The following is a 23,889-nucleotide window of genomic DNA, read 5'->3' as shown; positions in this document are numbered from 1 at the left end:
GAAGATCCCACATGCCGTGGAGCAACTAAGCCCATGCGCCACAACTACTGAGCCTGTGCCCTACAGCCTTCGAGCCACAGCTACTGAAGCCCACGTGCCTAGAGCCCGTGCTCCGCAACAAGAGAAGCCACCACAATGAGAACCCTCACACAGCAATGAAGACCCAATGCAGCCATAAATAAATAAATAAATAAATAAAATAAAAAAAAAATGCTTAGAAGAATGTCTGGCACTGAGTAGGTGCTTTTTATTTTATTTTTTATTGTTGTTTTGTTTTGTTTTGTTTTTTGGCCGCACTGCACAGCATGTAGAATCTTAGTTCCCCAACCGGGGATCAAACCCACGTCCCCTGCATTGGAAGCGTGGAGTCTTAATTGCTGGACTGCCAGGGAAGTCCCGAGTAGGTGTTTTTTAGTGCTGAATAAATAAATGTAGAGGAGGGGGCTGGTTTGAGAATTGGGGGATTTGGATTTTAATCTTGGATTTAGTAGATCCGGCTGCAAAGGTGGTCTCCTGGAATTCAGTTTCCTCGTCTTTAAAATTAGGAAGTTGAAATATATCAGTTGCTCTCAAATTTGTTTATGTCATAGTGTACTAGGGGAGCTAAGACAAAGGTACAAAAAAGCACCATGCAAGACAGGAGTGACTGCTACAAAGAGATTTGTTGAAACTCTAAGGGAATTCAAAAGAGGGAATGGTTACTAGTAGTTTGGGGGGTGGGGAGGACTTCATGGAAGAAGTGCATCCGAGCAGAATCTGGCCTTCTAGTAAGCGTGGGGAAGAAGAGATTGAGGTCATGGGAAGAGTACAAGCAAAGGCTCGGGGACAGGAACACATGGATCAGGGATGAGTGACAGGGAAGAGCTCAGGAAAGGGTGCATGATGAGTGAGGGTCACAAAGAAAAGTTGGGCTGGGGCTAGATTTCACAGGGCTTTGAGAGCCAGGCTAGGCATTGTGGATTTTCTTACATATGCACAGAAAACAGGTGACTAAATGAGATGGTTGAGAGAAGGGATTAACGAGAAGAAAGAGTAAGAAAGCTCCCAAGTTCCAGCCTGGCTTGACTGACAGAAATGGAAGAGGATATGCTTGGTGGAGGCATTGATATGCCAAATCAGAGATTCCGGAGGAGCATTCAAATGGAGCTGACCAGCAGGTGACTAAAAGTGTCAGCTGGAGCCGGCAGTTAGGATGGAGAACCACATTCAGCGGTCATTTAAATGGAGGATGGGGTGCCACGGGAGAGGAAAGACAGCAAGGACTAGAAACCTGGGGGCAAGAAGAGAAGTGGTCTTAAAGAGTCATGAGGAGAACAGGGAAGGTAAAATACCATGGAAACCAAGAGAAGGTCAGCTGACAATATCCAAAGCTGCAGAGAAGTCACCGAGGGTAAGAATGACATCTGGTTATCTAGGTCCTTTAACAGAATAAATTCATCAGGAAGGGGTGAGGTTAGGGGTAGCAGAAAACATGGAGTTAAGGAGCAAGGAAGTGGTGGGACATCGGAGGAAGAGCTATAAAGGGGAATGAAAATGCATTATCTTATGTACCAAAATGTTAACAGTGATATCTAGCTCTATATGGTCAAATTTTTAGTTACTTTGCTTCCTATATTTCTACCTGTTCTACAATAAGTATGAATTGCTGTGGTAATAATAAAATGGTAAAGAATTCTTGGGAAAACATATTATCTTTTTTTAAAATTAATTGATTAATTTCTTTATTTCGGCTGTGCTGGGTCTTCGTCATGGCGCGCGGGCTTCTCTAGTTGCAGCACACGTGCTTAGTTGTGGTATGTGGGATCTTAGTTTCCCAACCAGGAATTGAACCCGGGCCCCCTGCATTGGGAGCGTGGGTCTTAACCACTGGACTACCAGGGAAGTACCTTGATTACTTAGATTTTTAATAAAGATTTCTTCTCCCCTTCAGCTACATTTAGCAGGGTCAAAATGAAGCGCATTAGGAAACTGTAACTGGCAATAGAAGGCACATCTTATCTCAGATTAGCATCTTTAGTTCTTAGGGAAGGAAGGAAGATTAGGTATTATTTTTCCACATCTTGTAAATGGGGAAATTGAGGCACAGAAAAGCGTGGAGACTTGCTTTTGGTTGTGCAGCTGCAGTAATAATAAAATGGTAAAAAATTGTTGGGAAAATGTATTATCTTTTATATGCCAACAAACTAATATGTACTTATATGCATTACCTTAAATAATCCTTACAACTCTATAAAATAAGAATTATTATTTTAATTTTATAAGGATACTTCTATATAAGTAAACTAGCTTTCCTTTAAAAATTAACCATTTTTTAATATAAAATACCCAAAAATCTATTTCAAATCTCTTTGATTCTTTAGTACGACAGAAACAAGTTGGGCTGTAAGTTCACTTATTATATCTTCTACAACATAGAGTAGCTAGGTTTTTTAAAACTTGTTTTTGTTGTCCTTCAGCTTCAATTCTGTGCTTCTGGGCCTATGTCATAAAGCCAGGGGCCCTATAATCACTGATGTTTAAGAAGTCAGAGAGCAAAACATGTGAGAACATGTGTAAAATTAAGAGAATATATTCTAAAGAATGTCATCCTCTCCTACTGCATGGCTTTATGATTTAAACCCTATTTTTTGGCCTGTTTCCGGATTTAGGTTATCTCTGAAGTAGGCCCTGAATAAAGTGGGTGATACTAATGTACATTCAAAGTAATCAGTTACACAGTAGAACAAAAGCAGAATAATCAGAGATTTAACCATTAAGGAATAAAATTTACTTTAAGGAGAAAACATTTACGAGTTCCAATCCTTTTGGATTTTGATCATTGTTCCATCCTTACACATCTTTAAGATACAAAAGGTAAAAACTAAAAGGCTCACTTCATAGGAAGTTTCCCCACCATACCTTCACCCAAACACTATAAAGACCAAGTGTTATCTGAATGGAGATGAACTCAGATGGTAAAAGAGACGGACATCAATTCAAACTTTATGGATTCTTTGCTATAATACTGACATTTCTAGAAGTTTGGCTTCCTGAAAAATGCACAATAGAAAATTATTATTTATTTACAAAGTGTTCAGCTGTGGACCAATAATAACACTGGGGTCATGAAAACCAAGCCTTTGTTTCTTTTGGCTGCTGCTTGTTGGTGAGGCTCCAGAAGGCTTGAAAAGAGCCAGGCCAAAGTGGACAGTTCAGGGGTAGATAAAATTAAGAGAAAACCTGAGATCAGGACCATGAAAAAACTTTCACCTCACAGCAGTGAGTCCACCTCTGACATAATTTCTAACATTCAAATCTCATAAAGACTTAATGAGTTGTATTCCCCATCTTGTTATGGAAATTTCTCAGGTGATGGGAAAAATAATCCTCCTAGGACCAAAAGAAGGTAAAGTAATCACATCTACTTTGGGACAGTCCCCTGACACTTGTTCAATTTACAGACATGGAACATGCTAGAGTAGCTTAATAGAACATCTTAAGAGAACAAAAAGCATTACTTTAAAAATCACTGTGTGGGAATTCTCTGGTTGCCCAGTGGTTAGGGCTCCGCGCTTGCACTGCAGGGGGCACGGGTTCGATCCCTGGTAGGGGAACTAAGATCCCATATGCAGCGCCACTGCCAAACAAAAAACCCACTATGTACTACTTTAAATTACTTACTTAAACCACTGCTAAAGAAAAGCTTTGCTTATATTAGCAACAAAGTGTCACAATTAAGACAGCCTCAAAGCATTAAAAATAATCAAGTAAATTAGAATATATATGCAAAGGTAATCGAAAAGCAGCAATCTGAAAATGTGCTGCTATAAGGTCAACATAGGAAGTATGAACATTGTTAAAGAAGGAAATGCTCAGAAAAAGTGAGAAAGGTGACATTCTGTGGGATGAAACCTAGTGTCTGGCCAAATGTCCATTTTTAATTTAATCTTTTGTGCTACAAGGTTTTGTGTGAGCCTTTTCAGCCCATTGTTTCCCTGCAGTTTGACGGGAGAGCTCCTTGGTCTGGCTAGCCAGGGTGACTGCACTGCCCCCAAGCCTGTCCTTCCAATACAATACCCCATATAATTATTCAGAGAAGAGGCCAGCAGTATGGACCACTGTGACACCTGGGTCACGGCCTCTGACATAGAATCTGGGGCCAGACCAAGTCTGGTCCAGCAGCAGAGGAGCAGGAAAAATGCTAAGGGGGATGGGTGGGAAAGGAAAGCTGAGTGAAATGCTCTACTTTAAAATGCTATGTGTAAGCACAGTAACAAAAACACAAATCACATTTGAACGATGTGATTTGGCTTCAAGTTACTGAAATGCTGTAAGACTAGTGTTTCTCTTCTCTCTAAACCATGTTGCGATTAGGAGACCAAGTCTCTTCTAAGAGGGATTTCCTTGTCTTGTATTATCAGACTTATGTTAGAATGGAAAAAGTTCATGATGGTTGAAATAATGCCTTACATAAATGCGCTAGTATGCTGATTTAAAAAGAGGTTTTTTAGCTAAAAGAGTGTAAATTTTACTGTAAGCCTAGATTAAAAATTCATTCTCCTTTTGTTCATAAACTGAACTTCTGCAAGGGATTGTTAATCATAAACATAATTCACTTTGCATTAAAAATTTAAAGACAGTATTTTTTTTTAATGCTCACCATGCCAAAATGTTATAAATGTATTCTGTGGTAATCCAGAATATTTATCTGAGTGTAAAACAGACAGAATGGCAGATGGAATGGGCAATCCCCCACTCTCCCAGCTTTCCCTCTGTGTTCTGTAGAACAGCTCTCTATGGAAGCTGATGGTAGAGTATTTGTCTAAACCTGAAAAGACTCAGTCCCTTTTGTCCTGCATCCCTGAAGGGCCCTAAGACAAATAACACCTCTCACTCCCAGTAAAAACATCCCCTCTCCTACTGAGTTTAGGATAATTTGGAAGAAAGTTCTTTGTATGTGACATTTGAGATTAGTTTCCTACCAAAATAAGTATATCCTATTGTTAATCTCTAATTTAAAAACCTTCCCCAGAAGACTGGGATTGTTTTGTAAAATCCAGAAGCATAAGGCTTTCCCAATTATATTGTGTTCACGAATATTGTGATCATGTTATTTCTTTTTTGATCATGTGATTTCATTTTATACATCTATTAGGCTTTCAAGACTTTTTAAAAAATCTATTTTTTATTTTTGACAAATATATTACTTCGGGTTGTCTGGATAAGAAATATTTGGGGTTGAAGATTTCTACTTGAACGTTGCCATGAATGAATCTGATTTTCATCCAAACACTGAAAAACAAATCTAAAAGTGATAATGGAGGCTCCAAGAAACACAGTTTTTGATCTTTTATGTTCTTTTCTTATGGCATTCCTTTCCCTTTGGGAATCCCCATGGAAGAAAGGCACTTCCATGGTCTAATTTTGTAAGATGAGTGAGCAATGCCACTGAGTCTCTCCTACCACACCATCAATGGAATTATGCCCATGGTTGATAGCCCCTGTGGGTTGGGGAAGAGAAAAAGAACGAAGACTCCAAAAGAGCAGGGGCTTAACTGTCTCAAAATTGGTAACAGCTTTATGTGAAGCGTACTAATAAGGCTGGTCCACATATATGTTCCTAAATAATTTAGAAGTGAATAAAATAGAGCAATTGCTGATTATAAGAATTTTTAACACACAAAAAGTGTTAGAATGGGGGGGTGCATTTTAAAAGGCTGTAAAATTTACAAAGGAAGTTTATTTAAAGTCGTTACGTAAGAAAATGAAATAAGTTCCTTTGATTATGTTGATATTTCTATCAAGAGCAATTCTTACCCTAAAAGCATACAAAGTACTTGACTTGCGCTACTATACTTGGCTTAGCATTTGTTTAACTAGCTGCTCTGTCTGCCAACACACAGACACTGTCTGTTTGACATACATCATTGCCTTACAAACAATATTTTTGTAGACTGACAGAGAGAGCCTATTCATGACAACCAAACTTCCCCTGAAGCCATGAAATAAATTTCCTTCCAGGACTAACATTTCTCCCTTTCACTGTCATGGGCTCGCCATGCCATTTTGACCTTTCTGTGAGGCAACATGAAAATACCATCTATCATCTCCTGAACCACGGTGACTTGGTTGGAGGTGCACCGTTTCATGGCAAAAACATCTGTGGTCTGATAACCATTCCTCCAAATCTCAGCCCTCGGCAGTTAAAAGCATGCTTACAAGATGGGAGAGAAGCAGGTAGACAGCTTGAAACCAGTCTTAAATTTCTTCTCAAGTAGGAAATGCAAGCTGGTAAAATATCAGCTTCATCAATCATAGTGATAAAACATGATTGCGTTGTTTATTTATGCCTCCTTTAGAACTCACAAAAAGCACTATATTACAGCAATTTATTTAAACGTTGCTGAATGTGCCACTTCAAAATTGATTTTAATGTTAGCAGATATGAGAATTCTGGGAGTTTGATACAAGCAGGTGCAGGTCATTACCATGTTAATTGGCTATAAACAGTCCACTCAAATTCTATATAAACCTTAAATCTTTCAGGTACTGAAAGACACTGAAGATGTCTGGGGGTGCTTGGAAGTTATTCAGTATATCTTTAAATAGTTTTCAACACATATGATAGAGAATCTGAAGCAATTTGAGCATATGAAGTTAAACCAAAAACATTTTCTGAGAAATAAAATATTCAACAGAAGACCTAAGGTTTCTTATATTCAATCTGAAATATATTATTATAAGGGAATTCCCTGGTGGTCCAGTGGTTAGGACTTGGCGCTTTCACTGCCGTGGCCTGGGTTCAATCCCTGGTTGGGGAACCAAGATCCCGCAAGCCGCAGCCAAAAAAAAGAAATATATTATTATAAACACCAGTTTATAAACATTCCAAGGACAGAAGAAATATTTAGTTGTTTAAGGAAATAATTTCAGTTTTTAGTTCCTCAAGTGAGCTTTAATTGGAAGGGTTACTGGATAGTATGAATAAGAAACTGATTTTCTGTATTTTTTTTCTCAGTAGGTAAAATTATATTACAATGTATGCCAATTGATATAACTCTTAAATATCCCACACATCTCCAGAAAATTGTTTTATATAATCAATTGTTATTTCAGAAGTGCTGTCGTTTTAACCATGTGCATAATCATTGTAAAACCATTCCTAACTTGGAGGAACTAATTAAACACACAGCACAGAGCATTTTTAACCCTTTAAATTATTTTTTAAACACTTTGATATATTTTCCTTATTTCTTATTCTCTTATCTGTATGTGCATGTGTTCAAGTGTACATATACACACCACTTTTTCTTTTGTTGAATTATCAGTACACTTCACACCTAAATACTTGGACATGTCTCCCCTGAGAACAAGGTGAAACATATATAACCTATATAACCACAATACCATTATTACACCCAATAAATTTAACAATGACACAGTTTTATCTGATACATAGCCTATTTTTAAATTTCCCACCGATAATGTCCTTTATATTCCCCACCCCTGCCCAAATTCCTGAATCCAATTGAGGGTCACACACTGCTTCTTCATCTAGAATTGTTCCCTGTCCTTTTCCTATCTTTTGTGACAATGACAATGACATCTTTAAAGAATCCAGTCCAGACGTTTTATAGACTATCTCACATCTGGATTTATCTAATTGTTTCCTCATTGTTAGATCCAGACTAAATGCTTTTGGCAAGAATATTACACAGGTTAGACTATGACTTTAATATAGGGTTTTTTTATTAAGGGAAATATAACTTAAAATACACATTTTTTGTAACTGCAAATTTGTTGTATTTCTTGTTGAAGAGCAACTATCATAGTTTCAAAAGCTTTCCTAACTCCAGAATAGTGTTTTCTTAGTGGCCAATTTTATCTCTATATTTATCTATATTTATCCATATGAATGTTTGTATTCAACTCTTGCCTGACAAGACAATGAAAAGTACCAACTTGTTTTTAGGGTTCTTATAAGATTTCTAGAAATATCTGGGACTTTGTACATAAATAATGCAAATGCAGATTTGTTTCCTTAATTCTCAATGACTCACACTGGAAAGCCAATTTGTAATATACACAGCCTGGGAATAGAGTAAACCAAGAAATCAGGGCCATAAAGTGTGCAATTCAGTTAACATGGGACAGAGAATTAATATGATTAAAACAATCACTGTAATTTCTCAGAGTGGATACGTGCATAGAAAAAAGGGCCTTTTAAAAAGAGTGTTTCAAATATAGTTTCTATAGTTTTGTAGGGTCAGAATTAAGGCCCATCTGCCATGATTTTTCTTCTGAGACAAAAGGCCATTTTATGAAAAGAGTGGGAGTGTATTCAAGAAAGGGAAACCATACTAAAAATCATCATACTTGGTCATCCAGATGGAGAAAGGTGAAAGTTCAAAAAAATTATTTTAATTGTTTCCTCCGTTAGTATCTCTAGGTCATCCAAAACGCTGTAACTTGTTAAATGATCCTAGAAACTACAGGAATCTTCTTCCCTTATTAGCTTAAGTCATTGTCAAGCATAATATAGTTTTCAATACAGATTCACAGAGACTCTCCAACAATGTGAGCATGTGGTTTTTTCGGAGGTACTGTATTTTGGGAATTTAGTTAGTATATTAAAATCTTCTAATAATTAAAATATCCTGTTCCCCGCAGCTATCAGTGTTTGTGGTTTGCTTTGGCTGCAAGGAAGCTCTCATAGCTAAATTTATAGGCATTTCTAGCAACTGTACAATATCTTACGGCATGCAACAAAGAAGTCGTTATCCTGGTTTCACTGACTCTTTCAATCTTGATTTGTCTTTGCTCCAATTTCTTCATCTAAGTATAGTCAATTAAAATATACTTTACTGTTTTTTCTCATTATGATCAAATACATGTTTGTTACAGAAAATTTATGTAACTCAGGCCAAAAGAAATAAAAATAAAATACCCTTAAAACTAGCACCCAGAGATAAGCACTGTGAACATTAGTTTGTATGTTTTTTTCATTCCCTTTCCTATCCATATGCACCCATACTCAGTATATTTCATATTTCATAACCTGCTTTTTTCAGTTAATATTCTGTGGACAACTATTCCTATTATTAAATATTCTAAAACATTCCTTCTAATGTCTACATTTATTCAAATTGTATGGATGTACCAAGTTTACTTTATTAAACCTCTGTAGCTGAATATTTAGGTTTTCTCTAGCTTTTCACAATTATAAATGACCCCATACACTACAGTGAGCATCCTTGTGGTTAAGTGTTTGTGCATGTTCATAATACTTTCTTATGACAGGTTCTATTAATAGAGTTGCTAGGTAAAAGAGTGTATATTATTCCACCCCCTGTTGGTGTTGCCTAATTATCCCTAGAAAAGCTGTGTATCAATTTACACTCTCACTATTAATATGAGTGTTCTTTAATCCCAAACACTTACTAACACTGGGCCTTATATCACCTATTTCTTTATTTTGTTGAATTTTGTGTTTCTGTATTGAGTTACTCCAAATCTTTCTTAGAAGGAAGCAGGAGGTATATAAATTTGAAATAATGACTAGCTAGATATATTTACAAAATCTACCAGGGAAGATGTATAAACTGTGATAATCAGGCACAATGTGGTGCCTACCGTCTGCAAAGGTTTCCTAAGTTATTGTTAACATCCTGGCATGCTGAGAAAGCTAAGATGCCATTTTTACCTTCAGCTGAAGCAACTGCTCTAGTTTCTATGATAAGGTAAGTGTCAATGGAGTCACCTATCTTGGCCAATTCAAGAAGCCTCCACTTACATAGGACAGCCTACGTTCTGGGATGTTATGCAAAGTCTTTGAAGAGTTCAAACATCTCAAAATGGAAGAGAAAAGTACAATTTCAGTAAACTCTGTCAGGATTATATTATCACAGCAGCTTATCCAAATGAACTGATAAATCAAGTTGTTTAGATAGGAAAATATACCAGTATTTAGCTTGCTTTGATGATTAGTCTATGACTATGTTTATGTCATGCCTCCTTTAAGTCTTTCATTGTTCCATTAAGGTCCTTTACCTAGTTAACTTCTATTATCCTTTAGGTCTCAATTCATCATCAGTATCTCAGGGAAACCTAACCCAACGCCCACTTGCAAACTATATGGTGTCCCCTTTAACTTATCACTCCCTATGCTTTTCCATCGCAGCATTTACAAAAGCTTGCAATTACAATTTATATGGTGATTTGATTAATGTCTGTTTCATCCTCTAGATTGTAACGTTTCATAACTGTGGTAGTTAGTTAGAAATAACCAATCATCTATTTTAGAATAGTGGTCTCCAAATTTTTTTCATTTTACCCTCCATTAGTAACTTTTTTTCTAGCAAGCATACTCATAACATATATACATGTGTGACTGTCCTATTATGTACATTGTGAAATAAACATACAAAAATATTTTTAAAGGCTAAGATAAAAAATACTTTCCTCCAGTAATGCCTGTCTTGTAGCTAGCTCCCCTCCACCTCATGGTGTGTATAATTTGTACAAAGCTTAACATTTCATTTGCATTAACTAAGTTTTTTTAAGAACAAGCTTAAAACAGAAACAAAACAAAACCCCCAAGTATAATTACTGCTATGCAGCAAATGTTTTTTTTCTATCCACCCTGAAGTTTCTTTCATGTGCTAATGTGGTATTTAACAAACCTCCTCTCCTTTAACTTAGATCTTTAAAGACCTCACACATCTAAAGATTCTTTACATTCACCAGAAACTTCCAGAGTGGTCTGAGGGTTGACATGCAGTATGATTAATGGATAGTACTGATTTAATTTCCTAAAACAAGAGTTTTCCCTTCTGTAAGGAAAACTGTTGTTCGCAATTCATGTCAAGCATTTTACCATGCTTACAGATTCTTATTTTTAAATAAGAAGGCAAAGCTTATTGAAATTTTTCCTTCATTTATAAAATTACCACTGGAAAAGTTCTGGCCTATAAAACAATCAAGAGCTGATCAATAACTATGAGCGTCGTCCTGATACCAAAGAAACATGGCTTTTATTTGTTACCATTTTAATGAGGTTTTATTAGCACATGTAGAAAGGAAGCAGAAAATATAACAGAAGATAAATTTAATAAATAAACTTCAAAATGTAAATACAAAGTGCTATAGAGACTACTGGGATATTTTAGGAGCTAGATACATAAGGTTAAAGATTCAGGATAAAAGTATTAGTTAAATAATTATTAAATAGATATGAACATCATTAGATAGTAAATTATTAAAGTTTCTTCAAAGATCTTAATTTGGTGTCATTTGGAATGAAGTTAAAAATTCTTCTTCTGTGGGGTAGGGATGGATTGGGAGTTTGGGATTAGCAGATGCAAACTATTATATACAGGATGGATAAACAAGGTCCTACTCTATAGCACAGGGAACTATATTCAATATTCTATGATAAATCATAATGGAAAAGAATATGAAAAAGAATGTACACATATGTATAACTGAATCACTTTGCTGTACAGCAGAAATTAACACAACATTGTATATCAACTATACCTGAATGAAATAAATTTTGAAAAATACTTTTCCTGGAGACAAACAGCAGGGACTAATTTTGTTCTCATATACTTTTTATATTTGATATCTGAAGAAAAATTTGACTACTTAACACACAAAGAGAGAAACAATTGGCAATTCCCATTCTCACTCATATTTCAATAGCGCCTGTTTCTGGTTTTTTTGGTAAGTTTTCTGTTGTTTTGCTTTCCCTAAAGAAAAGATATTTCAAGTGGAAATTTACTTTGACGGAGCCAGCAGGAAGGGATATTTGCTGAGAGTGAAGGAAGCAGTGAAGGACACTTTGCCTCTGGCATCCCCAACTCTTAACTACTCTAACATCAGATCCCAAACTTAAGTGACCTCAGACTCAAAAGTGGAAACACATCACAATTGGTATTTCACTTTATAGACTGGTAAAAAAAAACACTGCCACTTGAAATCATGGAACTTCCTTATCCTGCTTATTTTCCCCATCTCCACAGGGGCCTTACTTTATTTAGGGTTCTTTTCAGTCAGGCATGAGAAGTGAGGCTCCACAAGTACTGTAAATCTTTACCCCAGCACCAAAGGTCAAAGGGTTATCTGTGCTATGTAGTTTTAGAGTAGATGATTTTCTTTATTCTTTTCTTTCTTTCTCCTTTTTTTTTAAAGAAAACAAAACATATGCGTATGAAACACAGCAAGCTAATTTAGGTACTAAAAGAATTCCTCTCCTATAGATGAACTGCTTTCTCAAGAAAACTACTAAATATCAACTTTTCAGGCATTTTACAAAGGGAAACCAGATGCAACCAAGTTTCCCGCCCCACCACCATTGTCTGCTAGAAAACTTGCCACACAGCTGCTAAAGCAGTAAAACAACTTCAAACCTACAAAAGTGATGACCATTTAGGCAAATGCATCAATTTCATTCTTGAAAAAAAAAAACTTTGCTTTATCCTTTAAAAAAAAAAAAAGAGTAGGTTTTTTTGTTCACAAATTATACCTCATTTACTAACAAGACAAATGTTTTTCAGAGCTTTTCATGTTTTAGAGCATTTTGAAAGGTAATGATTATTCAAGACTAAGAATATAAAAGTCCAGGAAAAACTATCAAAATTCTTTTCCCAATTATGTTTTTGGCTATGATATGGAAAGTTGAACCTTAATATCTTTTTAAAGATGGAGAAACATATTTAAGAAAACATAGGCATTTATTGTTGCCTTTCTTCTCTCTCACCAAAGCAATCTTTTTAAAGTGGGAAGTAAAACTGTTGAGTGTAACATCCCATAAAGTGCCACTGATAACAATTCCGATACAGTACAATATACAGCACAAGAGTAAAAGGCATTTATTCTTTCAGGAGACACTGTCATTTTAATGCTTTTTGCAATCCTCTGAATTTAAGAGGCAGAAATGCAAATTTTAACAGTACTGCTATTACATTCAACTGACTTAAAAAAAAAAAGCTACAGAAAGGCTTTCATATACTGAAGAGGGCAAAATATCTTCTGTGATCTGCTACAAGATACAATCTGGAATTTGCCAACTATATTTCTCCCATAATATAGCAGCAATGGTTTGTCTAATCCCTTTTGCTTCTTTCTTAATCAAAATTCCTCTATCTTTTGCGGCAAGTAAAAGAAACTGATAAATGTTTAGAATTGCACCAAATTACGAATATAAATATGACCTCATCTATATGGAAAGAATTTCAGTTTCCTAAGGTCTATGAAGATGATTAAAAAAAAAAAGATAGCACTGAAAGTGACAACTCAGAAAATGAGAATGTTCAAAATTTCACATAGTAAGAGAAATTTCAATGAGATTTGTTGGATGTGCCCCACTTTCCTGAAAATGACCTAATGTCTTTCATTTTACAATTATGCTGACAATGGTTTCTTCTGCTCAAATCTTTGCAGCTAAGACAGAAAGATGCTGGGTCCCTTGGAGCAGGACAGCATCAGTGTGTAGGCTTAACTCCAAACTGCACACCAGTGATTCACCATCTCAGATCTTCTGAAATCGAAACCATATACTAAGCTGCTAGAGACATCTCCACCAGAACACCAACCTTTCCAACTCAACATGGTCAAAACTGAACTTAATATCTCCCACTTTTCCAAACCTGGTCTTAACTCCTAAAGCTCTACTCCAATTAAAGTATTGTCCACCCAGAGCTCTTAAGAACTGGTCCAACTTCTTCCTCACCTAATCATATTTACAAACAGCTAATAGTTACTGAGCACTTACTATGTACCAGTGCACCTTGTTGAGGGTTCCACATGTACTAGCACACTTAATCCTCAACATCCTGGACATTGTGCAAATTGAGGTTCGTGGAGGTGCAGTAACTTGACCAAGATCAAGTGTGTGGAGAGCTAGAATTCAAAGCCTGGCCATCTTATCTCAAAACCCTCAGTCTTCTATTTTAAATTTTAAAACTGACATTTTGGGGGTGTATGGTTCTATTTAACACATGCACAGATTTGTGTAACCACCACCACAATCAGGAAACAGAACAATTCCATCATATCAAGAAACTGCTGGTGCTACTCCTTTGTAGTTAAATCCTACTCCCACCCCAGTCCATGGCAATCACTCATCTGTTCTCCATCCCTATAGTTTTGACTTCTCAAGAATGTCACATAAATGGGGACTTCCCTGGTGGTCCAGTGGGTAAGACTCCACGCTCCCAATGCAGGGGACCTGGGTTTGATCCCTGGTCAGGGAACTAGATCCCACATGCCTCAACTAAGAGTTCAAATGCCACAACTAAAAGATCCCACACGCCACAACTAAAGATCCCACATACCACCATGAAGATCGAAGATCTCACATGCAGTAACTAAGACCTGGTGCAGCCAAATAAATAAATATTAAAAAAAAATTGAGACCAGCCTCTTTCACTCAGCATAATGCCAATATTCATCAACAAACTATCGCAAGTAGCCATATAGTTCATTGCTTTTTATTGCTGAGGAGTAATTCAATGGTATGGGTATATCACAGTTTGTTTATCCACTCACCCACTGAAGGACGACTGTGGTTTCCAGTCTGGGGGACTGTGAATTGAGCTATACATTTTATGTATAGGTTTTTGTGTGAACATCAGTTCTCATTTTTCTACAGTAAACACGTAGGATGAGATTACTGGGTCACATGGCACAGGCATGTTTAACTTCATAAGACAACACTGAACCGTCTTCTAGAGTGGCTGTACCATTTTGCATTCCTACAATAATGCATAAGAGTTCCAGGTGTTCTGTATCCATGTCAGCATTTGTTATTGGCAGTTTTGACATTTAAAAAAATTTTAGTCATTCCGATACGTATGTAGTGGTATCTTATTGTAGTTAAAATTTTTTAATTTGCATTTTGGTAATGGCTAATGATGTTGAGCATCTTTTCATAGACCCCTTAGGCGTAATCCCTATATATGAAGGTCTCCCATTAGGCCCACATGTAATCAGTCAAGTTCTAAGCATGAAAAACTTCACACCTGCCTTCTCTCCAATGAACTACTGTCTTAGCTTATACTTATTATTTTAGATTATTTCAACAACCATTTTATTGATTTCCTGTCTTCAGTAGCCCCCTCCCTCCCTGGCTCACGCTCACTGCATTCTCTAAACCTATCCTCTACAATATGATTACCAGTTATCTGTCTGAACAAGCCATGTCACTTTCTCACTTAAAAACTTGATGGCTCTGCACTACTAACAAGATAAGACAAAGACTAACTAATTTATCAAGGTACACAGGGTCCTTAAAACATGGGACCTAGTTAACTCTATGGTTTTAGCTTCTGTAACTCCTACCCATGCAACCCATGTTTTAGCCATAGCAAACCAATGAGGCTACCTCTTTTAATCTTTTTGTTTCTGTACATTTTAAGCTCCTATGATTGGAATGATTTTCCTCCATTTCTCTACTGGGCAATTTTTTAGCATATAGTAAAATTAGTCATTTATCCTCTGTGCTTTCAGAGTAGTCTGACTACACCTCAATTTTGTCTATCAGCACATTTTCCTATGAACACTGATAGGTCCTCCAGGCTGAATTTAAACACTTCGGAGGCAAGCAGGCCATTTTACATTCAGGTTCCTTGTGCCCAATCCAGGGCCTGGTGAGTATGTGCATTCAATCAATATACGCTAATTTTTAAATTTTAAAAATAATGGAGAATGATGGAGAACACATACATAGGAACTTCTGAGAAAAATGTGTATTGTATCAACCCTAAAATTAGAAATTTTGCATTTCTAATTGGCACTATCTTCTAGGCAATGTCTTCATGAGGAGTTAGGAGAAGAAATCACAAAAGTCAAAACTGCATGTTGTGGGGATGGTTTCAATTTTGCAATTAATTTGCTGGTAATTAATTTACACTAATTTAACGGTAACAGCAGCCCATTATCAGTAATTTCTAAATGGAGCTCAACTGATCTGCAAGGCCAAAGAGCTTCTGTGTTATAAGCCTTCTAGTAGGGCCCAAGAGACCAGCCCCAGGAAAGCATAGGAGACTCTTTATCTGAGGCCTACTGAGTTCCATAAAACACTGTACTCACTGTACTCACACAGTGCTAATGAGGGCTTTACAAACAGCGCTGTAGCTCTCAAAGCCCATCGTGAAGCTCAATGATAGCAGCTGAGTGGGTTGAAAAATATTCTCCTTTCGAGTGACTACTAAACGCTCCTGGCTTCATGCTGTCGACTCAAAGAACAGTTTGTGTTATGGGTTTATGGAATCTATGGCTATGTTTATTTCTTTGATCATTTAAAAACATAATATTTAATTAACTTGGCACTATCACAGTTACCTAAAATGAGATGACCAAATTAAGAGTAATTAGGTTTTCTCAGGGGATAGAATATGTTATTAGATATATGACTGGATGCCTCCTGAGAGTTTACTCAACCAAAATGAAGGATAAATTAAAACACTTTAACTAATAGTTACAGAACTGGCTTAAAGGGAGGCATAAGCCAAAGGTCCAAATACCTTTCCCTTCTATGTTAAAATGGTAGGGTTTTTTTTTCCAGATATGGGATCAATATTACCTAACACTTTGTAAATGATTTTTGAAGAGGGTCTGCACAGTGAAATTTCCAAATTTGCTGATCTGGTGGATATTATATTATACAATGATTATAATACCCAAAAGTTGAGTATAAAGCGATTTAAAACAACAGAATAAGCTGTTTTCTAAAGGAATTTTAATTTACCATTTGTGTACATGGAAACTGCCATGTACAGTAGGGACTACAGCAAACTTGGAGTATAGACTTTTATAACATGTTTGAACCAGAAAGTAAAAAGAAAGTTCACACAACCTCCTCTTTCAGGGAAGAAGCAGTTTCACTCTGGTCATAGTAACACTTAGTTCCTCCAGAACATGGTCTCCCTCACCTCCTGGCCATCCCACATAAATTTCAGCATTCCCTGAGTATTTCCTGGGTTCTGCCATTCCCTCTTTGTAAAGGCAGATTTACCCTGAAGCTATGAAGCTTAACTTTCAGAGCCCTTTACCTGCATGGGGTCTATTAAAGATACTGTACTACAGTGTATTTTTATATTATTTTAATTTATTTTATTATATATTATTTTATCTTATCAGGCTCCACATAACCTGTATCTGCCCCTGCCCCTTTGCCTGGCTAATGCTAATCTTCCTTTAGATCTCAACATAAATGTTATTTCTTCTTGAAAGCCATCCCCATTTTAGCCCTAAAATAGGTCAGAGGCTCCTGCCAAGTGCCGTAACAGCAATCTGACATCTACTATCAAGGAGTTCATCACACCTCATTTTAATTGCTTATTTAATTATCATTCTTCCTCCTAAGTTCCCCAAATGCTATGATCATGCCTACATTAAATATGGCTGTGTTCTAACGTAAGGACTACCACATAGTGAGTTTGGTAAATGAGTATCAGTGGCAAACAAAATATAGAAACGAAGGGCGCCCAACCGAGATTATACCTGAAAGCCTGTGATTCATCCACTCTTTGGATGTTTGGGAAGAAATGTACTGACTGAATGATGATACTCATGAAAGGCCATGTTTTTCTCCATGTGTAAGCTGAGAAGTATGGGGAAGTGTGACTAGAAACAAGATAAGCAGTAAGAAGTTCAGTAAACATGGACTACAGAAAGGTTTAGTAGTAACAATAATTAAAAACTGTAATTGGCCTGACAATTAAGAGAGTCAGAAATATAGGAACCTAGAAGGCACAATAACAAATTTCTGAAAGATTTCCAACAAGAATAACAAACTAGAGTGAAGAGTTATTAAGTTATAAAGAATTAACATTGGCTATTTAGGAAGAATATTACTAGGTCATCTAGACCAGTGTTTCCACTTTTATGTGCATACTAGTCACCTAGTAATTATATTAAAATGGAGACTCTGATTCAGTAGGTCTGGGGAAGGGACAGGGGGAGCCTGAAATTCAGCATTTAAATAAAATTCTAGATTATGCTGCTGAGCCTGGGACCACACTTTAAAGAGCAAGGACTATAAAGTCTACATCTGGAATTGGCAAACCATAGTAATATGGTCTACAGTCTTTGGGTTACCTGCCAACTAAAAATGGTTTTTTATATTTTTGAGTGGTCAGAAAAAATTTTAAGCAATATTTTGTGACACGTCCAAATTATATGAAGCTCAAATTTTAGTCTCCATAAATACAGTAAGGCTTTTTACTGGAACATAACCAACACCCAGGCATTTATGAATTTTCTATGCTGCTCTGTGCTACAGTGGCAGTGGAAGAGACCATATGGCCCACTGTATTAGTCTGCTTAGGCTGCCATGACAAAACACCATAGACTGGATGGCTTAAACAACAGAAATTAACTTCTCACAGTTCTGGAGACTGGGAAGTCCAAGATCAAGGTCTGGCAGGAGTCCGTTTCTGATAAGAGCTCTCTTCCTGGCTTGTAGACAGTCACATTCCCATTGCCTCATATGGTGGAGAGAGAGCTCTGGTATTTCTTCCTCTTCTTCTAAGGGCACCAGCCCTATCGGATTAGGGTCCCACCCTTATGACCTCATTTAACATTTGTCACTCTCTCAAAGGCTCTATCTTCAAATACAGTCACATTAGGGGTTAGGGCTTCACCATATGAATTTAGTGGGAACATAAACATTCAGTTCATAAAGCCCACAAAGCCTAAAATATTTACTCTCTGGCTCATTACAGAAAAAATTTGCCTGGCCCTGGTCTAGACCCTTGTTTCTCAAAGTGAGCAGAAATGCAAAAATTTCAGGCTTCACCCAGACCTACTAAATTTTAACAAGGTCCCTGGGTAAATTCAAACACATATTAAAGCTCAAGAAGTAGTGGTTTCCATATCTAATGATCATGATAAGTTATATGGGAAAAAAATTTTTTTAAATACAGATTTTCAGACTCTACCCTGGGAAGAGAACTATGTTATTGTAAAAACAACTACAACAGCTAACATTTGTTGAGGACTTACAATGCAATTTACAATGCAATGTTAACCCTTATGTGTATTATGTCATTAAATCGTCCTACCATTCTAAAATAGCTATTATTATTATTATCCCTATTTAAAAGATTAGGCAAACAACGAGGATTTAATTTGTTAATAAGCTGTGGAGCTTGTAAGTTAAACCTAGGCAGCAGACATGAAGCTTAGTCAACTGATGTTTTTCTTTTAACTGTCAGTGCCACGTGCCTCCCATAATAAAGCATTGTAGATGACGCACCATGGGAATGACTGACACCATTTGGGGTCACAAGAGGATTCCCAGAAGAGTTAAGACTTAAAAGCTGAGCAAGATTTTTTCCAGAGAGGAGAGATAGGTCTCTAATTTTGTCCAGAGCGCATCAAAAATATTTTAAAATGGAAGATTACCTTTCATCCTAGAAAAAGAATTTAAGCAAAGATAAACAGATGATTAACTGTAACTTTTGTATAGTTCTTACAGTTTCATCAACCTGCAAACATTCTGTCTTTAACTAGAGGTAGTTGCAAATTGGCAAATGAAAATCTTTTTCATTGTCTTAATGTAGCAGTACGTTTTTAGTAATGGGATTTTTTAGAAGTGGATGCTCCATTTCTTTTGAGGTATTGGTTTTTTAAGTATTTTTTTTAATTTTAAGTATTAAGGTTCTAAAATGTGATTTGAATATCAATCATATTTGGCATTGTTGGATACTGCAGAGAAGGGAATTTTCAAAAATTTTTACTCTCTTGATAAATTCGGAATAAGTAGTTCAGTATTCCCTAAAGTCTGTGTTTAAGTTTCAGCATGTTTTGTCTTGATAAAAGATTAAACACAACATAATAACTTAAAAGATATTTAACAGTGAAGGAAGTGAAATACAGTACTTTTCAAATGTTCCCTTTGTTATGTTATAATTTGTACTCACAGTCAATTTTATGGCCTACATAGTAGGTGGTTTCCAAAATCATTTAAGAAGTCTACTGACTTCAGTTAAATGAACTTATTTTGTAATTATTTGAAAAGAATGAAAGAATGCAATCAGATACTGCTCAGAGCAACTATTTCTACTAAAAGTAAAAATTAACTGTGGTAAAGCACAGGAAGAACTGAAGAGAGGCAAAAAATGTGAGGTTATGTCCCCAAAGGTCTTTCCTGTGGTAAATGACAGCAATAATGTTAATGGCATTTTTACACCAAGCCTAAAAATGGTCTGTTGAATAAATGCAAAGTGATCTCACAGAAACCAGTGCTGCTTTATGAAGTCAAAGCTAATCTGGACAGAATGCTTAATGACATTTATGTTGTCGACTATACATTACTTCAGCATGGAAGACTCCTGGCATCTATAATGACATTTAAGCTGGTAGTCAATATCAAAGCACCAGATTATCTGAAATGAATTTATAGGCTAAGTCAGTATGGAACTATACACTTGAAATTATTCACATTAGGAAGATTTTGTTATAAAATATAGTGTATTTTTTACTCCATCTTATGTGAAATTTGCAGACCAACCACATTATAAGGATTTTCACCTGTAGCATGTTTCCAAAGATTTTCTGAGTGTTATCTAAGGCTTCCTTGTGTGAGAGGGGTGAGGGAAGACAGTCTCTGAAAAGACTTTGGCTTGCTTTAAAACGTGACTTCCATATTTCGTAAACTGAGTGATTCTAATTCTCTTCAAGACAAAATCGCTATTATAGTAAGGTTCACAATGATCCCTCTCTGCTCGAAGTGGTCTCCTTTATGCCACAAAATCTTGTTCTGCCTCGACTAAAGGAAAGCTTACAACTGCCTCCAGCTATATCAATTTGTCTCACCAGTGCTAGTTCTGTTTTCTTTCTTGAGATATGTAGCCACACAACCAAATCCTATTCTACTACAGTGAAAGATAACACCCAGAAATCTGACTTAATTTTACCATGCTTCTATACAAACTGGCTAAGGGACTCTAAAATTACATCATTAACCAGGGACTGTTTCTTCAAAAATTACATCATTAACCAGGGACTGTTTCTTCAGACTCCTACTCCCAGCAGAAACTGGGAGTTATAACTTTAGATTTCTCAAAAAAAGATCTGAGTTTTGAAGGTGTGGTTTTAAATATTTTGGATCTTCACAATTGGTGCTAAATAGAATGCTCATTAATCATGCTCGCTGTGAAATTTAATAGCACAAATTCACTGACAAAAAAGAAGCTAAAGATTATCTAACATCAGTGTCCTAAATGCTAAACAACAGCACTATCTAAATAATCCCCCCTTTTCACTCTATTCTACACAGACAAAACAATTAAGAACAGTTTCTGACAATCAGCTTATGAAAACAGTCCTCTTGCAATTAGAAACTCTAACTTCAGAATCTGCAGCCAATTTCTGAAATAAACAGACCGAAAAAGGAGGAACAAATTATTTCAATCAGTCTATTATCAGGGAACACAAGTGTGCTATTAATTTTGCTTCAGTTTATTGTGTGATGAATGAAACAAACATCTAAAAATTCTATTTAAAACTGAACTAAACACTGAAAGTGCCAAGGAAAAAAAACGAAGTGAAAATCATTACTACGAAGATGCAAAATCTTGAAGAAAACCGCAAACCACAATTTAGAACAAATCACATAAACATTAAATCACAAGCCTAGTGCTTTTTATCCAACTCCCCCAAAGTAAACCACTTCCAATAAAATCAAACTGTATATGTTAAAATCATTAAACTAAAACAAACGAGCAACATCAAAAATACTTCCACTGCTCTGCCGATATTTATATTATACTAATAAAGACACAAGAACCTTTTTTAGCCACTTTAAAAAACAAAACATTCTACATCTCAGGGAATAGAGCTTTGAGGGTTTACAGTAAAATGTTCTAAAATAACTTTCATTACTAAGTACAATTAAATTTAGTTAATCAGAAATTTGGGAGAAAATTGGACAAGTGATTCAACTTAATCTTTTGGTTTAATCCTTGTTTTTAGCAGTGGTCACATCTGTTACATTTTTTTTAATCCAGTGCTATAATGCCTTACTTAAAAAAGAATTTAAAATGCTTGTTAAATGAATTGAAATGTATGAGCTCATTCACCTATTTCTTTCTTTCAGAAACAAAGAACTGTAGGTATTACTAAGGAGACTGTGTCCCAATAACATACTTTTTCATTGAAAACTTCATTACCTGAAGCGGAAACGAAAAGGGCATCAGAAAGGGGATTAGTATGAAAATGAAATTTTGAGACATCAGCTTCCTACTCAAATTGACACTGAATCAGCAACCAAAAGCATTTAAATTTCATTTCCAAGCCCACTTAGTAAATCTAGTTCCGGTTAGAGTCTCTTTAATGTGCAAAAGCTCAGTAAAAGCAAGTATTCACCATGTAAGACACAGATAGGGTTCCCTTAACCTACTGCCCTCTAGACACATCACACTCTGTTAAACAGGCAGCTACCGCCAGATGCTCTCGCTAAAAATGGTCACAGATGGTCAGTTGTCCAGTTAATAGAACATACTGCTCTCCCAACAGCCAAAAGTAAGACAGAGAGGAGTGAGGGCTGTTAACACTTGCCTGCTTAGTGGGTTAAACCCATTCTCCTGCTGTAAGCTTGGCTAGGCCCCAAGAGTGACTTTCTAGAAAAGGAAGATGAGACCCTAGGGCTCTCAAGATTAGAAGGCATCTTAAAGGTGATCTAGTCAACAGCTGCACAGTGCTTGAATCCACACAACTGCATCCCTGCCAGTCAGCCGATCCAGCCCTGGACACAGCAACTCCAGGGGTATGGAACGGGCCGTCTAACAAGAAAGCCCTATGGCTGTGAGAGAGTACTCTGCAACCCTGCACTGCAATTACTCCAGTCACTCAGTCTGACTCCAGTCAGGAGACACGCGGCTATTTTAATAGACGGGGTATACTGACCATAACAAAATCATTTCCTACTTTTATGCACTATAAAATGATTTTAAATCCTTTGCAAATGGCACATGCAAAGGATTTTATGACATAAAAACACAGGCAGTGAATATATGCGATTTATTTTTAAAACATAGGAAGAAATAAAGGTATACAGGATGGAAAGCTATTATTCAGAGATTACAAAAAATTTCAACAAAAATCAATGGATCTTCTTCATATATATCTGCCATCTGTAGAGAAATTTTAAATTTTAAAGAATTGTTTTTAATTGGCTAAGTTTTAATAAAATGTTTCTCTAAACTTTTCACAAGCACAGCAGTCTTTTGTTTTTTTCTAATAAATTATTCATCTGTTTAGAATAAGCTACCTATATGTTCAATAAGACTTGTCTAACAATCTACTGTTTTGTTATCTTCAATGTATGTATACTTCCTTATCAGTGAAGAAACTGGAGGTACTGAGTTTGATGTATGATTTTTCATCAAAAATTGTCTCAAATCCTGTTTCTTACTTGATACTGACTAAAATTTTCTTGATTAAATGACATGCATGTGGAAAGGGAGGGCACCCTGAGAAGGCATGGCTAGAAATAAATGCTGCTGAATGGCTAACAGTAGGTTGGGCTAACGTCATCTGAGTATCAATGGCTTAAGGAAGGTCACCCTGGAACATATGTAACTTCTCCTCATCCTTTATAAAGCTGTGTGACAGGGATCAACTGTGAAACTTATTTAACCTAATGCAGATTCAATTAAAATCCAACACAACAAGATTACAAGCAAAAAGGCACCTGAAAAATTACGGCAAAGAACTGGAAGACGGGGTTCTGCGTCCCTGGGTCTGAAAAGAGATTCCCACCACTGCTCTTACTGCACCGGGATTTGGGTCTAATGCTGTTCTCACAGCTTGTGCCGTGAGGCCAGGGAAAAAAAATGAAGCAGTCCCCTGTGGGACCACTGTGCCTCTTCCCTTCCTGCACTCCAAAGGGCAGTCTGTTAC

The 23,889-nt window shown here is 36.4% G+C and overlaps 1 protein-coding gene across 1 annotated transcript in view; it reads right to left on the bottom strand.

The window, feature by feature from the left end:
* Window positions 1-23,889, bottom strand: part of PRTG (protogenin) — a 122,522-nt gene that overhangs the window by 29,003 nt on the left and 69,630 nt on the right. The window lies entirely within an intron of this gene.

The sequence above is a fragment of the Eubalaena glacialis genome, chromosome 2 (assembly GCF_028564815.1).
Source record: "Eubalaena glacialis isolate mEubGla1 chromosome 2, mEubGla1.1.hap2.+ XY, whole genome shotgun sequence".
NCBI lineage: Eukaryota > Metazoa > Chordata > Mammalia > Artiodactyla > Balaenidae > Eubalaena > Eubalaena glacialis.
Note: the sequence above shows the minus strand (reverse complement) of the source record. Positions and strands in the feature narration are given on the sequence as shown.